At 36.0% G+C, this 15113-nt stretch overlaps 1 protein-coding gene across 1 annotated transcript in view; it reads left to right on the forward strand.

Annotated features, from left to right (window-relative positions):
• The first annotated feature begins 2302 nt into the window (after positions 1-2302).
• LOC105213951 (EGFR adapter protein) overlaps positions 2303-15113 on the forward strand; it is a 73369-nt gene continuing 60558 nt past the window's right edge. The window contains exon 1 of the mRNA XM_011187072.3: positions 2303-2860. The gene's annotated coding sequence lies outside the window, so the exon portion shown is untranslated. The remainder of the gene's footprint in view (positions 2861-15113) is intronic.

Below are 15113 nucleotides of genomic sequence, written 5' to 3' on the forward strand. Positions count from 1 at the left end.
CAATTAATCACATTAAGGTCTCTGAGACTATATAGATTTGGCACCCATAACTGAAAACAAAATTGGCTTGGAGCATTTGCAAGTTCTATAACTTTAAGCTAGGATGCTAAAAAGTGATAATGAAGAGCTCCACCTGACCACTTTCACAAGATAAAACTCGGAATTTTATTTTATAAAAAATCGATTTTATTTGATATTTTTTTAGTTTCAGTGAACTGTACACTGTTTTATTGCAACTTTCGAGACTAGCACGTGTTTGTTGTTTTTTCGTTGGGCTCAGTTGACAGACAAATAGTAGTTTTTCGTTGCGCTCGAATTGCCACAGTTACACTTTGTTTGTTTTGAATTTCATTTATTTACTTAGTATGTGATGCAGACAGCATGCCACTGCCGTTATGTAAATAAACATACGTTATTTGTATTTGTGTGACTGGTCATGGTATACCTGCAAATAAAACAAAATCGATTGGCATGAAAATTAAAGTGTAAATATTTTGAGAGTAAACTTACTTGTTTAAAGTGAGAGGAAGAGTTTGATTAAAAATATATTTGAGAAATGTTATAGATTAAAAATCGAAAAATCAAGTAGTATTTGTTAGCAGTCAGTAGCTGAAATACAACAAAAGCTAAATTGTATAATGCAAACGGACAGTTGATATCAATTTCACAATAGGAAACTTTGAAAAATTGCACAAGAAACACACAAAAGCACTTAGCCACCATTATTTAATTTAAATTTCCCTCCGTTGAGCATATCAAATAACTTATTTAAAAGTGCGCAGCAACAAACCTCCTCGCCAACTCCTCCGTAGAAACTTAAAGAAACTTGATAGTTAAATAGAATTAGAATCAATGACACGTAAGGGAACAACGCCGGGAAAAAAATAATACCATCAAATAGAATGGAAAACAAACTTTTGTAATAAAACACCAGCCATTAAATAAGGGAAATTATACGCAACGAAGCAGCAACAGAAGTAGCCTTGCTGGCCAGTATCTATAGGGCATACAGCCGCACATCGATAAAAGCTGTGATGCTGGCGCAGAAAGAGGGTGGAAAAGCAATAAACAAACATTGATAAATCATTAAAAATTCATTGATAACAACATTTTGCTATTAAAATGTTAATATTCCTGCAATGCAGAGAGTACTGGGTAGAATAGGAAGCAATTATATTATAGATTTAAGGCTAAGAAATATTTTCTAGTAGTTAAAGAAAATTTGATTTAGGTAATTGTATGTATGTGATTGGCGTTGAAACCGTTTAGCCGGTTATAGCCGAATCGATGATAGCGCGCCACTCCTATCTTTCCCTCGCAGTTCGGCGCCAGTTGGAGATCCCAAGTGTAACCAGGTCGCTCTCCACCTGGTCCCTCCAACGGAAAGGAGGCCTTCCCCTTCCTTTGAACTATGCCAATGTCGTCGTATAACTCGTAAAGCTCATAGCTCCATCGTATGCGGTATTCGCCGTTGGGAATGTTCTGAGGACCATAAATCTTGTGCAAAATTTTCCTCTCGCAAACTCCTAGTGGCGACATAAAGTCAAATATAGTATTTGAGGACTCAGGTAATTCCTGAACCGATTTCACTTCTATCACCGTGATACACTATATCCACGACTATACGTTCGCTTTATTTGGCTGATATATTTCACATATTTTTGAAAACCTATAATTTAGTATATGGGTGCTAAAGGAAGTTATGACTCAATTTTAATCATTTTTTATACAGAGACACCCGAGTAGAAGAAAAAGATTCCCTATCTATTACTTTAAAACGTTTAACAGATTTACAAATATTTTCGGTAAAAAATACCCATAGACACTGGGTTCTTCATGTTCGATATCCGGGGTCTTGAAAAGTTAAAGTTCGATATCGGCAATTTTTTCACAAATTGTTCCACAGATCATATAGAGTATGTGTATAAAGTTTCATTTCTCTATCTTCATAGGTTCTTGATCTATATCATTTCTCATCGGTAATATCAGGATGTCAAAGAAGTATGTGTACCGAATTCACTCATTACTTTGGTTGATTTAAGAAGTCTAAAGATAAAAAATATTCAGCGGGATGAGGTCATGTTATAAACTACTGTTTCCTACTTGGAAACTAAAGATCATTTAATAAAAAATGTAGGATGTTATATTAGACAGATGTTGAAGAACAAGGTTTTCTTCTGACAATTCAAAATATCAATATTGAAAACACTGAATGGATTATAAATAATTATTCTCTTTTTTTCTCTTCAAATATTAAAGAAGTCCAAAGCATTTTTTATCCACAAACTTGTAGACGAGTTGATACCACAGCATTATCACAACTGATAAACGACTGTGGTTATCAAACACAATAGCAGTATCCTTTGAATCAACGCAACCACCAGTTGCATGCAACAGCCATGAATATTAATAAACAGCTGAGCGTTATCTACAACCCACACAAAGCGACTTCACAATTATCTATTATGTAAGCTTACATGCAGAGAGCTTCCTTTGTGTATCCTGGAAGTTCAACGCCTGCGCACTGTTAACAAACCTACAAAAGTGTTATGGAATACAAGAGGCGCGAAACTTGGCTTTACAATCCACAAGCGACAGCATTGGCTGCTAAGCGCCACACCAAGTTTCGCAACAAGACAGCATGCCACCAGTGAAATGTGCTGCAGGTGTTTATAAAATGTTGTCCTGGCGCAAATCGGCGAAACAGTTCCTTACGTGCCGCGAAGTGAAGCAGTCCGACGAGCTGAGAGTGCACTTGCGTTCAACAAATAATTTTGGCAGTTTTGTGATAACTTACGAAAGTTATTGTTAAGAGTGTTACTTGTGAGGGATATTGAGTTGTTGAGAGAAGCGTAGTCAAGTAAATTTCAGTTGTTGTTGTTTTTTTGAATGTTTTGTATTTATAAATTTGTGACTCCATTTGCTTTTATTATTTTAATTTCAACGCTTTGGTTGACACTGTAAACTTTGATAAGCGTAAACATAACCTCACCATATGTGTATTTAGTATTACGGCGATGAAAATAAACATAAAATGTGTGTGTGTGCGTGTGTAATAAAATAAATAAAGTGACAAAGAATAAAGAATAAAAAACAAAAGCGACCAACACAAACCGCTTGGCGGCGTGAATTTATTGTCGTTTGTGCTGCAATTGTTATCGCGTGTGAGCTTCCTCTGTGTGTGTTGCCCCAAATTTTATAGCCTACATTCAGGCGCACAGCCGCTGATTTGCCAACTGCGGCACTTATACTCCAGTGCGCGTGTGTGGGTGTGTGTGAGTTTCGTAAGTTTTGGCGCGCAAAACAAACGTTTTGAAACCATTGTTATTGGTGTTGTTGTGATTTATTATATGTTACTGTTGTTGCGCTCACACAAATGTTTATTGCCATTTCGGCGCGTTCAATTGATAAGCCAATAAAACTGCCGCCTCTCCATTTCGCTTTGCGTGCGGAGACTGTGAAATTTCCACGGAAAATAAATAAAAGAAATAAATACACTCTGTTATTGTTGTTGTTTTCGTTTTTGTTTTGTGATCGAATCAGCGCAAATGCTTTGCATTCCTTATCATTTTTCCCCATGAGTGCGTTGACTTGCCAACAGGCATTCTCGAGCAGCCAACGAAAGTGAAATATCAATAAAAACAAAATCGTTTGTTTGATAAGTTTCAATTACTCTCGAGTAGCGAATGTGTGCGAACATACTCATACATACAGCGTGTGTGTGCCTTGCTGCTAACTCAATGGCGTTGCCGAAACATCAGTGACTCAATCAATTTAATGGAAAGCAATCAAGTAAGTGTTGGAATAATAGCAAAGCAAGCTCAATTGAATTAGTTCGCAGAAATGTTGTTGCTGTTGTAGAAGTAATTAATTTGTATGAAAGAAGTCGAATATATGTGAGAGTATTTTTAACAGATTTTTGAAATATTCTTTGATTTGCTTAGTCTATTTGATATTTTTGGAGAAAAAATTTGATAAAGAAATATGATTTCTTCTGGACATAAAATATTTTTGGTTTCCTCTAGCAATATTAAATATATAATTCCTAAAATGCTCTCAGATTTATAAATCGACGGAAATTTAATAGATTTTAAGATCATACTCGATTTAAAAATAGGTACATATGTACGAACTTCTTGTTAAGACATCAGTTAGCTGAAAGCTAAGCGTCTATATTGACTTTTACAAGGCGAATTTATAGTATGAGCCAAGCAACACACTCGATGCGTGAACTCAAAGAGAATATACCGTTAAGACCGCAGCAGTTTCGAATGTCACAGATTTTTATGTTATAATCAGACCCATGACTCAACTCTTAAAATATTATTCTGACAGGGCATAAATATAAACACTGCTAAAGATTTGAAGTGGAGGTCATGAATCTCGAAGACTATTTTAAAGTTGCATATCTAGTATATTACATCTCCAGACGTATTCAATTCAATCAATTCAAAAAAAGCTAGTTTGCTCATTATCTTGATAGCTCGGTGAACTATGTTGCCAATTAACTGATAAAGAAAGCAAAAACAGAATCCCCATCAATGATATTATAATACAAAAATAAATAAAAGTTTTACCTGACCGGACCTGATTGGAAGTAGTTGAGTCAATAATTTAGTTAGGAAGCTAATAATTATTGAACACTGAAACTTCCCTATTGAGGTTTCATATAAGAGAAAGGGGATTCAAAATGAAGACAATAAATTCCAAACTCCGTTGAAATGAAGAATAGCTTCAATATTCGAATTATTTTGGTTTGGTTCCGGCCATAACGGAATTGCTGGAAATTGCCAAGTTATCGGCTTAGTTAGCAGCTGAGGGCACCCTAGCCACATTTTTATAGGACTTTTGTGACACGGACTACCATGGGTCTGTTTGGGATTGATATTAGCCTACTAAAGAAACTAATGACAGACTTGAAGCGCTTTATCGATACGTGAGAGTCCTAGATACACAGATAGAAGTGTTCTTTTGTTGGCATCATACCACCATTTCTAGCAACCCAAGTAGGATCTGATGCGACCCAAAACACAATGATCAATAAATAAAAATATAAATATTTTTTTGACAATATAAATTTTAGTTTAAAAATAAAATAAATTATTAAAGTTTACGTTTCATCCTGAAATCATTTTAAAGAAGTATATATAAAAATTTAAGAAAGTTTACCCTTTTTTTATAATTATGCAATATGAATTTAAAATACACAGAAACCTTTTAAAAGTGCAATAAACACCTACAACATTCAAGAGCCCATACCAACAACAACTCCAACAAGGATATGGTTAAGATATGCACAAGTCATACTGCAGTGACGCCACACCGCACAAACACACTCGGTGGCACACACAGCGCCGTGAGATGCCGCGCTGCATGTCAACACCGCGAATATTTAAATAAGCAAGTGTAAATATTTTTAGACGCTTGCAAATTGCGGTGAGCGGCAGAAAGTTGCAAATAAATGAAATAAAATAGAACAAAATAAAAAGCGCCAGAGCGCCAAGTTGAATGCCACAGCATCAACAGCAGTGCAACAATGCGGCTGAAAGTGACTGCCGCACGTTTGCCTGCACCCTCATGCGTCCCAGTGGTGTGAATGTGTGGCATTGTGCAAATAGGAAAGGCAAGAAAAAAATATAATTTTCGCGCATCAACGGCACCCGTACACACACAACCTTGCATGTACATGCCGCTGCTTAACAGCTCATTTCTTTAGTTGCACACAAATAATTTCTTACTTACTTAGTTTTAGGTGCGGGGTGGCACACACAGCAAGGTGGTGGCGTGGCATTGCCAAGCTAATCAACTTCGCACACGGTTCGCACTGTGGTTTCCGCTGTCGGTACAGCTTTCGCCGCTCAGCCACTCTGCCACTTGCTGTTGTTGACAGTTTGTTGGCGTTCACGGTGACGGTGCACTGCATTGCCGCGCGTTGACTTCTCCGTCAACAAACTTTATCCACTGTTTTTGTTTTTATAATTGTTGGTTTTCTATTTACATTACCAGCGCTGTGTCTCCGTATAATTCATTTTATTTACATTCTTCTGTTATTATTTTTGTTGTCATTGTCAACATGTTGTTGCTGTCGGTTATATGCAATGTAATGACGTAGCCTTAGACGTCACGCAGCTCATTGACATGTAATTTCAATACCAGGAGTTACACGGGCTTGTTAAATTCTGAGCTCAAGTCTTTAAAATTGAAGTTTTGCATTAAAAATACCTAAAACTTTAAAAATAAATAATTTACTTTAAAGCGAAGATTTCATCAAAAATATGTTACAGAAATGTTTGCTAATTAGAACAGTGAGATCTTTTTAGTAGTTAGAAGCACTAAAGAATCTATAACTAGCTTAAGACCAGTATGTATGTATTTGAAAATCCTGTCGCCTCTTGGCTCAAGCTTGTGAGCATATTTCTGTAGAAAAAAGCTTATCTAATCATTTAGTTTTTCGATAGAGTTCTAAGGTCAGACAGACATTTCTCCTTTAAAAAAATTTGTGAAGATCCCAGAAATAGAAAATTTTAACACACCTACCGCTTCGTCGAGTATGGAATATTATTGCAAATAGTGTAAATAGGTGATTTTTGGTTGACTCGTCTCATCGTGGAACATACGAATGGTCAATTATTAAAAAATATCGATTATTCAAAAATGTTGAATGCTTCGGAAAATTATATTTTCTTACACCAATGCAGATGAGTTTTTTCTGAAATCCTTTAAAGTTATCTGTGATCCAATTAAATGTTACTTTGGTTAAATTTCACTTATTTACATCATATTCATACACAAAGATATATGCATCTCATCCAAATAACGACCATAATAAATTATAAACGAACTTCAAGGATTTGGTGTTGAGGAAAATTCATTACAACAATATTGTGTCGGTTCTAAAGTATGTTATCTATTGATAGTGTAAAGATTTTATTTAATTGATAATTCCATTATTTTAGCGGAAATAAGTCCATCACAGATATCATTGCAAAAATCATATAATGAAGCTTCTAGATCAAAATGTTTGCGAGATAGTATAGGTTTATCTATATGTCAGATGGCATAGTGTTTAATGTCAGCCGTAAAAACAACAATAAAAATCTTTCGCATTTAAATAACATTAGCTTTTCATAGCACTGGAACTTAAAATATTGTAATCGGTATTTAAAAACAAGAAAAAACTTTAACTTCGGCTGTACCGAAGCTAATATACCCTTCACAGGTGCATTTCTTTTAGTAACAATGTGTTTAAGCAAATCTAAAGACGTAAAAAATGAAAAAGTAAATAAAAGAAAACATTTTACTAATTCTTTTTAGGCGGGTTGTTTGCTAGAAACATTAAGGTTATATAGTTAACCGATCTGAACAATTTCTTCGGAGATTATATTATTACCTTAAGCAGTAATCCATGTTAAATTTCGTGAAGATACCACGTCAAATGCGAAAATTTTGCATACAAGCCCTTGATTCCGATCGTTCAGTTTGTATGGCAGCTATATTATATAGTGGTCCGATATCGACAGTTCCAACAAATGAGCAGCTTCTTGAAGAGAAAATATATATAAATATATATATTTGGCGTAGGAACCGCTTTAAGCGATTATAGCCGAATCCACCAGAGCGCGCCACTCATTCCTCCTTTTTGCTTTTTGGCGCCAACTAGAAATACCAAGTGAAGCCAGGTCACTTTGCACTTGGTCTTTCCACCGGAGTGGAGGTCGTCCTCTTCCGCGGCTTCCTCCAGCGGGTACTGCATCAAATACTTTCAGAGCTGGAGTGTTTTCTTCCATCCGTACAACATGACCTAGCCAGCGTAGCCGCTGTCTTTTTATTCGCTGAACTATGTCAATGTCGTCGTATAAATCGTACAGCTCATCGTTCCATCGTCTGCGGTATTCGCCGTTGCCAATGTTTAGAGGACCATAAATCTTGCGCAAAACCTTTCTCTCGAAAACCCCAAGAGTCGTCTCATCGGATGTTGTCATCGTCCACGCTTCAGCGCCATACATCAGGACGGGAATAATGAGCGACTTATAGAGTTTGATTTTGGTTCGTCGAGAGAGGACTTTACTTTTCAATTGCCTACTCAGTCCAAAGTAGCGCCTGTTTGCAAGAGTGATTCAGCGTTGGATTTCAAGGCTGACATTGTTGGTGTTGTTAATGCTGGTTCCCAGATAAATGAAATTATCTACAACTTCAAAGTTATAACTGTCAACAGTGACGTGGGAGCCAAGACGCGAGTGCGCTGACTGTTTGTTTGATGACAGGAGATATTTCGTCTTGTCCTCATTCACCACCAGACCCATACGCTTCGCTTCTTTATCTAGTCTGGAAAACGCAGAACAAACGGCGCGGTTGTTGCTTCCGATGATATCAATATCATCGGCATACGCCAGGAGCTGTACACTCTTGTAGAAGATTGTACCCTCTCTATTTAGTTCTGCAGCTCGTATTATTTTTTCCAGCAATAGATTGAAGAAGTCGCACGATAGTGAGTCACCCTGTCTGAAGCCTCGTTTGGTATCGAACGGCTCGGAGGGGTCCTTCCCGATCCTGACGGAGCTTTTGGTGTTGCTCAACGTCAGCTTACTTAGCCGTATTAGTTTTGCAGGGATACCAAATTCAGACATCGCGGCATAAAGGCAGCTCCTTTTCGTGCTATCGAAGGCAGGTTTAATATCAATAAAAAGATGGTGAGTATCGATTCTTCTCAGCTTCTTGAAGAGAAAATAACATCTGCAAAATTTCAAAACGATATCTTAAAAACTGACAGACAGACGGACGGAAAGACAGACGGACATGACTAAATCGATTCAGTTCAACATACTGATCATTTATATATATACTTTATAGGGCCTCCGACGCTTCCTTTTGGGTGTTACAAACTTCGTGACAAATACCCTGTTCAGGGTATAATAATTACTTTTAAAGAATTGAATTATCTGATATAAGTCATATTGATTTTTAACAACTGTCCAAGTCTAATAGGCATTTAACACCGAGGCTAATTAATCAATTAACCGGCCTCTGCACGATTAAAACGCTTATTAAGATCGATTTACGAAACAAAATAAAAATTAATTTTTTAATTGAATTTTAATCGACTTGAAAATGAAATGCAACTCAGCGACAAAGACGTACGATATAGGTTCTTTGTCAGCGATTAGCTGAATTTTTTGATAAAACAAGCTACGGTAGATGTCGCTGCTAAAAATATTACTCAGATGATGAAATTTACCAACTTCTTATGAAAAGTAAAAGCCGGCAGTGTAAAATGCAAAAAAGGGTTTCTCAATAAAAATTTTGATTGAACAGTTAATTTGGCTGTATAAAAACGCTATAAATCAAATTAAGTTTAATCTAGTAAATTCAAATTTTATAGATCTCGTAGCTATATTTATCATATTTAACTTCAAAAATATTGAATAAATAATATATAAATTTTTTTTTTAATTGAGCGCAATTATTTTTTTTTTGTAATGATGTAATAAAAGTGTTAGGAAATACAATTATGAAAACAATTATATTGTACACTAACTCTAAACATTCTATTTTGCTACATATTCAAAACCAAACATTTAATACCTTAATACTCGGGTATATTTTCACTAAACATAGCTACTATTCATTACTCATTTCACTCTAAATACGCATTCACACACATTTCAACAATGTCATTGTTTTTGATAATAAAGCGTTGGTATGCAAATCTCACTTTCAAAAGCAGATTTAGCCGCTTTATTTCACTTTCCCCAACCACATTACCACCTATGTATATACATATATGTATGTATGCAAATGTATATGTGATAATAACCCTTTAATATCCAGATCTGCGTGTGTGCCCTCACTTCGCCATTGTTTTGCTATGGCTTATGCCACAGCTATCTATAGTTAGAGCGTATGTAATGACGCTGGAATATGAGTTGAAATCCCTGCACGCTGTATGCCACGTGCAATAATTCACCGTTATCCCGCTGACATCCGTTTCGAACTCTTTTGTCAGAGTCGGAACCCAAACCCACAATTGAAACTGAATCCAAAGCAGTGCGCTGCTTTCGCAGAAATGCGGAGGTTTATTTTACTTGTTAGTGTTGTGTTGCTGCTACATCCATCGGCAACACCGTCTATTCGCCGCCGTTATGTTTGAAGTGCGTTACTGCGACCGCCCGCAGCAGCGTGTTGAAGTCTTACAGCGAGCTTGCCACTCATATTATTGCAGATTCACGAGCTCACCGTTGACATTTCCATTCATCGTCGTGGTAACCGTAATTAAAATCGCTTTAATTTACTTCTACTCAATACACACTCAGCGCTGCTCGTAGGTGTGTGTGTGTCAGCAGCATCAGCTTTCCTTCAGTACAAATCCTCGTTGTTGCTCGTCGATACAACTTTTTCATTATATCACCATCTCTCTGTCTGTTTGACTGTGTGCCCAACAACAAATTCGCTTTGTTTTTGTTGTGTCTATATGTATGTTTGTTTGTGTTGTGCTGGCTGTCAACATTGGTTGCCACGACGTTTACATTTTGAATTGATAGCGCCAACTCAGCTGGAGGGCGGTTGTGGCAAGGTGCAAGGTTGCACAGCAGTTGAATGAATCCACCTCGCAACCGTAGCCTAGCAAACAGGCGCAAATTTCCAGCATACAAACGCACACACCTTGGCTGATGCTTGGCTGGCGGATGGATGGATGTCGACGCCCTTGTGGGCTTCCATACGTGTAGCTCTCGTCTAGCGCCGCGCAGCTTAGTAGCTGCTGAGCATTTAATAGCGCAAACTCTGACTTAAGTTGCGTTAATGAAGTATCGTCATGGCGATGATGTCATAACCACCAACAACAACAACACCGCCACCATCGCTTCCACATCTATCGACGCCAACTCTACCGTTGACTGCCATATTTTCTACCTGTGTTGCCATTGCTACAAATCCGTTGTGGTAGTTGTTGATGCCCCTGCCTTGTTGTTAGCTGCTTTCGTAATGTGGATCTCGTCAGTTGTTGTTTGTGTTGGCTGCAGCTCTGATTACGTTGCTATTTGTTCTGGCCATATACGGCTGAAAATGACGATTGCAATGCGAAATCGAAATGGCAAGCGCGCCGAAAGGTGGAGCACGTGGGTGAAATACAAGTACTGTGTGTTTGTTATACGTGTGCTCTTACTCAACGTGCTTACAAATGTAAGCTGGTTTACGGTGTAGTGTAGTCTAACATTCGGATTTTGATCCTATTACAAAATTTTTTGTCATCACAAAGAGCTAACAGCAATATTTATAAATTCGAAAAAAAAATATATCAGAAAGTTATTCTCTATCTAATATTGAGAAAACAAAAATTTGGAAATTTCGACTTTAAATTGTATAATATTTTCGCTGATTTAATGCGTGAGATACAGACGACAATTAACATGAGACCATTAAATTCGTATTGACTATGAAGTCAATTTTATAAAAATGTTAAGTATGTTAAATATTAAAAGTCAACGATTATTTCGGGTTTTGGTGCTGTCCTCGAAGAATAAATATATGTACTACTCGGTAAATATACTACACAATATATGTGAGAGAGTACAAAAAATAGCCATTCGTGGCCTCTAGAAAATAATCTCAAAAAACTAGAAATAGATCTTATGAAGACATTTGAAAGTAGCCTTTCTATGTGTATATTAAAACATGTGAAATTAATAAAAAGAACTATGATTTAACACAACTATATCTACGTACTATTGGAACCTCATCTTATTCTGAGAAGAAATTTGGACGGTCTTAGATTTGGGTTTCATATTTTATATTTCTGCTATTTTACTATTTCTCCCATATGATATTTGAAACTATTAGGATATTAAGCAAACTATAAAATGAAACATACATAAGAAAATAAATGGAATTAATATAGAATTGAATTGAAGATTTGGTACCGGCACTAGTGACATCTAATTATTAGTTCTACAACTTTGCTTCCGCCGTTTTCCAATAGATGTCTCTAGGGTCAAGCATTGGTCGATTAAATCGATTTTTTTATATCGATCTTGGACATTTGTGTCAACATTAACCCAACAAAATATTTGTAGAGATCTGTTTGCATCCCAAACTTATTCTCAACTGAAAATGTCACTTTTTGAACCGAATTCTCGACATTTGCCGGAAATTTTGCTTTTCTTTTTTAATTCCAAGAAAAGTGCGGCTGAGGCTCATCGAATGCTTTCGGAGTCTGTCCTAAGTGAAAAAAGCCTTAAATTTACAAAAAAACGGCGGAAGCAAAGTTGTAGACCTAATATAAAACATTTCCCAATTTTATATACCTTTAAGCGGTTTCAATACAGTAACAATGGCGTCATCTATTTTTTTTTGATATGCATATAAAACAACAAAAAAATAAATAAATTTTAAATGAATGAAATGTACTAATAAAAATGGACCGAAGGGTACCACAAACTATTCTTGTATACAAAAGATGTTTTCATTCAAATCGGCTGGACCTGTTTAGGAGAAGTTCTGTGACATACACATGTATAGAAGAATTTTATATATTTCTATATTGGATAGATTATTGCAAAGATGATAGTCGGTATATAATTCTTCAGTAGCAGAATTAACCTAACCAGTTTCCTTACCATTTTCTTCACGTTAACTGACTATTACAATCCTAAGCAATATTTAATAATTCGTCAGAAAAATTTAATTTATTATTTTCATTAAAATTGAAAATAAATAGTACATATAGTATTGCTGTAAATAGCGAATATTGGGTATAAAACATTTACTGCGCATAACATTTTTTATTCAACGCAAACACGTGACCCAAATTCCATCTATGTATAAACAATTTGAATACATATAAATGCGTTTGTATAAACGTGTGATTCCGTTATGCGTGAAAACGTCATCATCACTGACGGTGACACCTACACAATTGCAGTTTTCGACACCAGGCAAGCAGCGAACAGCAGAAAGTGAAACGCCATACGCAAATGAGGCAAAGCAAAACGAGAAAAGCGTTGATGGAGATTGTGCGAGAGGTCACACTGCTATTTGTACGGAAATATATGTTTATGTGTGTGTGTGAGTGTGTATACTAGCATTTCGCAGCCAAATGGAGCAGTAATTTGCTTGTACCTGCTCTTAGTATGTGTGTAAATGGTATAATAGATGCTGTGTCGATGTTCAGCAACCTGGCGGGAAATTGTTTTGAATGGAAATGAAAAAACAAGGCGAGAAACAGTCAAATAGTCAAGTTATTGTATTAATTCGGGAAAATTTTGATGGATATATTATACAAATTATGTAATATGATGGGTTAAATGTTGAAATATGCAAGTCTTTTTTAGATTTGGTGTGAGCGCCAAAAAGTATGCTTTAAACTTTGAGGTTATCTTACTTGTGAGCAGTATATTTGTTATAACTAACTGAAGGACAGACCCATATTTCGAGAACTACTTCGACAATTCAATTCATCCACATCCATTCGAATCAAATCAACATTGATACAGCCGACATACAACCCTGACATTATTCCATTCAGGCACTTCATAAAACTGGTTAGCACATTCCTACAAGGTCAAGTGAAAGCACGAGTTAACGACCGCCGCCACAGCGTGCGAATATTCGGCAAAACAAGCGATATCAAGTTCGTTGCGGCGCAAAGGATGCGTGGAAGGACGATTGTGTAGGTGTATCCGGAAGGATATACGTATGAACATGCACATGTAGGCACATAAAACAAAACAAAAACACACATGGATTCACTCACATACACAAACATATGTATAAACGGAGTGTGGTGTTGTAACAAGCAACATTTTACTGTTGCTTTTAATGTTGCTATTATGCCTGTTACCCTTGCCGCCACTGTGGCGACAATTTCAAATATGAATACACCCACACACACATTATTAAGTGAATGCGTGCGTGTAATTTGGTTCTCGTACGAGTGGAAAATGTGTTTAATTTCGCATTTAGGCGCGAATAATGAAGTTGAGCCGCCATGCTCCGCCGTGACTGCCGGCTATTGGGCTTATAAGCGCCTATACACCACAGCAACAACAACAACAAATAGCAAACACATATAAACATTAAAAGTAGCGACTATGTTAAAATGCGATTTACACGACATGTACATAATACAGTTACTCATGTGTTGCCTTGCCAACACACATACATTCGCACACACACACTTATATGCTTCCTTGCATACTTTTAGGCTCCATTATGCTGTAATGGACAGCGTTCGCAACCATTTCTGTCGCTTTATTTAATTTAAACTTGTTGTTGTTGTTGTTGTTGTGGATTCTTAGCTTCCTTCCTTTACTTTATTACTTTAGCTAAACATTTGTTGTGCTTATGCGAAAAGCATGTTGAGTTAATTTTCAAGCTTCACTGGCTTAGAAATTGATTGTGATCTTTATGGAAGAGCACATAAAGTTCTCACTAATTCCTCAGTTGTAAATATGTGTTTATATAACATAACTTACTATGTATTAAATATTTTAAAGCATTTCTAGCTGGTATTAAATTATATTCATGAGTTTTGTATAGCAACTGTATGTTGAGTAAAGCAAACGCATTGTCTTAAGCAGTAATTAAGCTTCAAAACACTCACTCAAAACATTCATATATGTATTTCTGAGAAGCTTACGACACTTATTATGTTGTTAACACTTTGTTTCGCATAATAAATGCTTAAATGGCAGATTATAAATTCACTTCTTAACTATTTCTACTTGATTTATATTTTGGTTTGTACATATGTGTATTTTTAATAGTGAGTATTTATTCAAGAAGATTATTTTTGAAGAAAACCCATAAGAGCTTCGTATCGGAATATTTCCTCAAAAAATGTAGATGTGCTTTAAAAATATACAGTAGAACTTCTTTAACTCGAATCACCATAATCCACAGGAAAACTTCGAGTTAGAGAGACTTCGAGTTATAGAAATTTTCATTAAATTTATTTTTGAAAAATGTATGTTCAAAAAGCTGTAAAATATAGTTTACCCACAGGTTTAGTTATTTACTTCTAATAAAGTTTTATTGAAATACGTTAAGAGGCTATACCAGTGTGACGTTTTCAAAAAAATCGTTTTTTTTTTATTTCTTGCTTATTCGACAATTAAGAC

Source organism: Zeugodacus cucurbitae, chromosome 4 (assembly GCF_028554725.1).
Source record: "Zeugodacus cucurbitae isolate PBARC_wt_2022May chromosome 4, idZeuCucr1.2, whole genome shotgun sequence".
NCBI lineage: Eukaryota > Metazoa > Arthropoda > Insecta > Diptera > Tephritidae > Zeugodacus > Zeugodacus cucurbitae.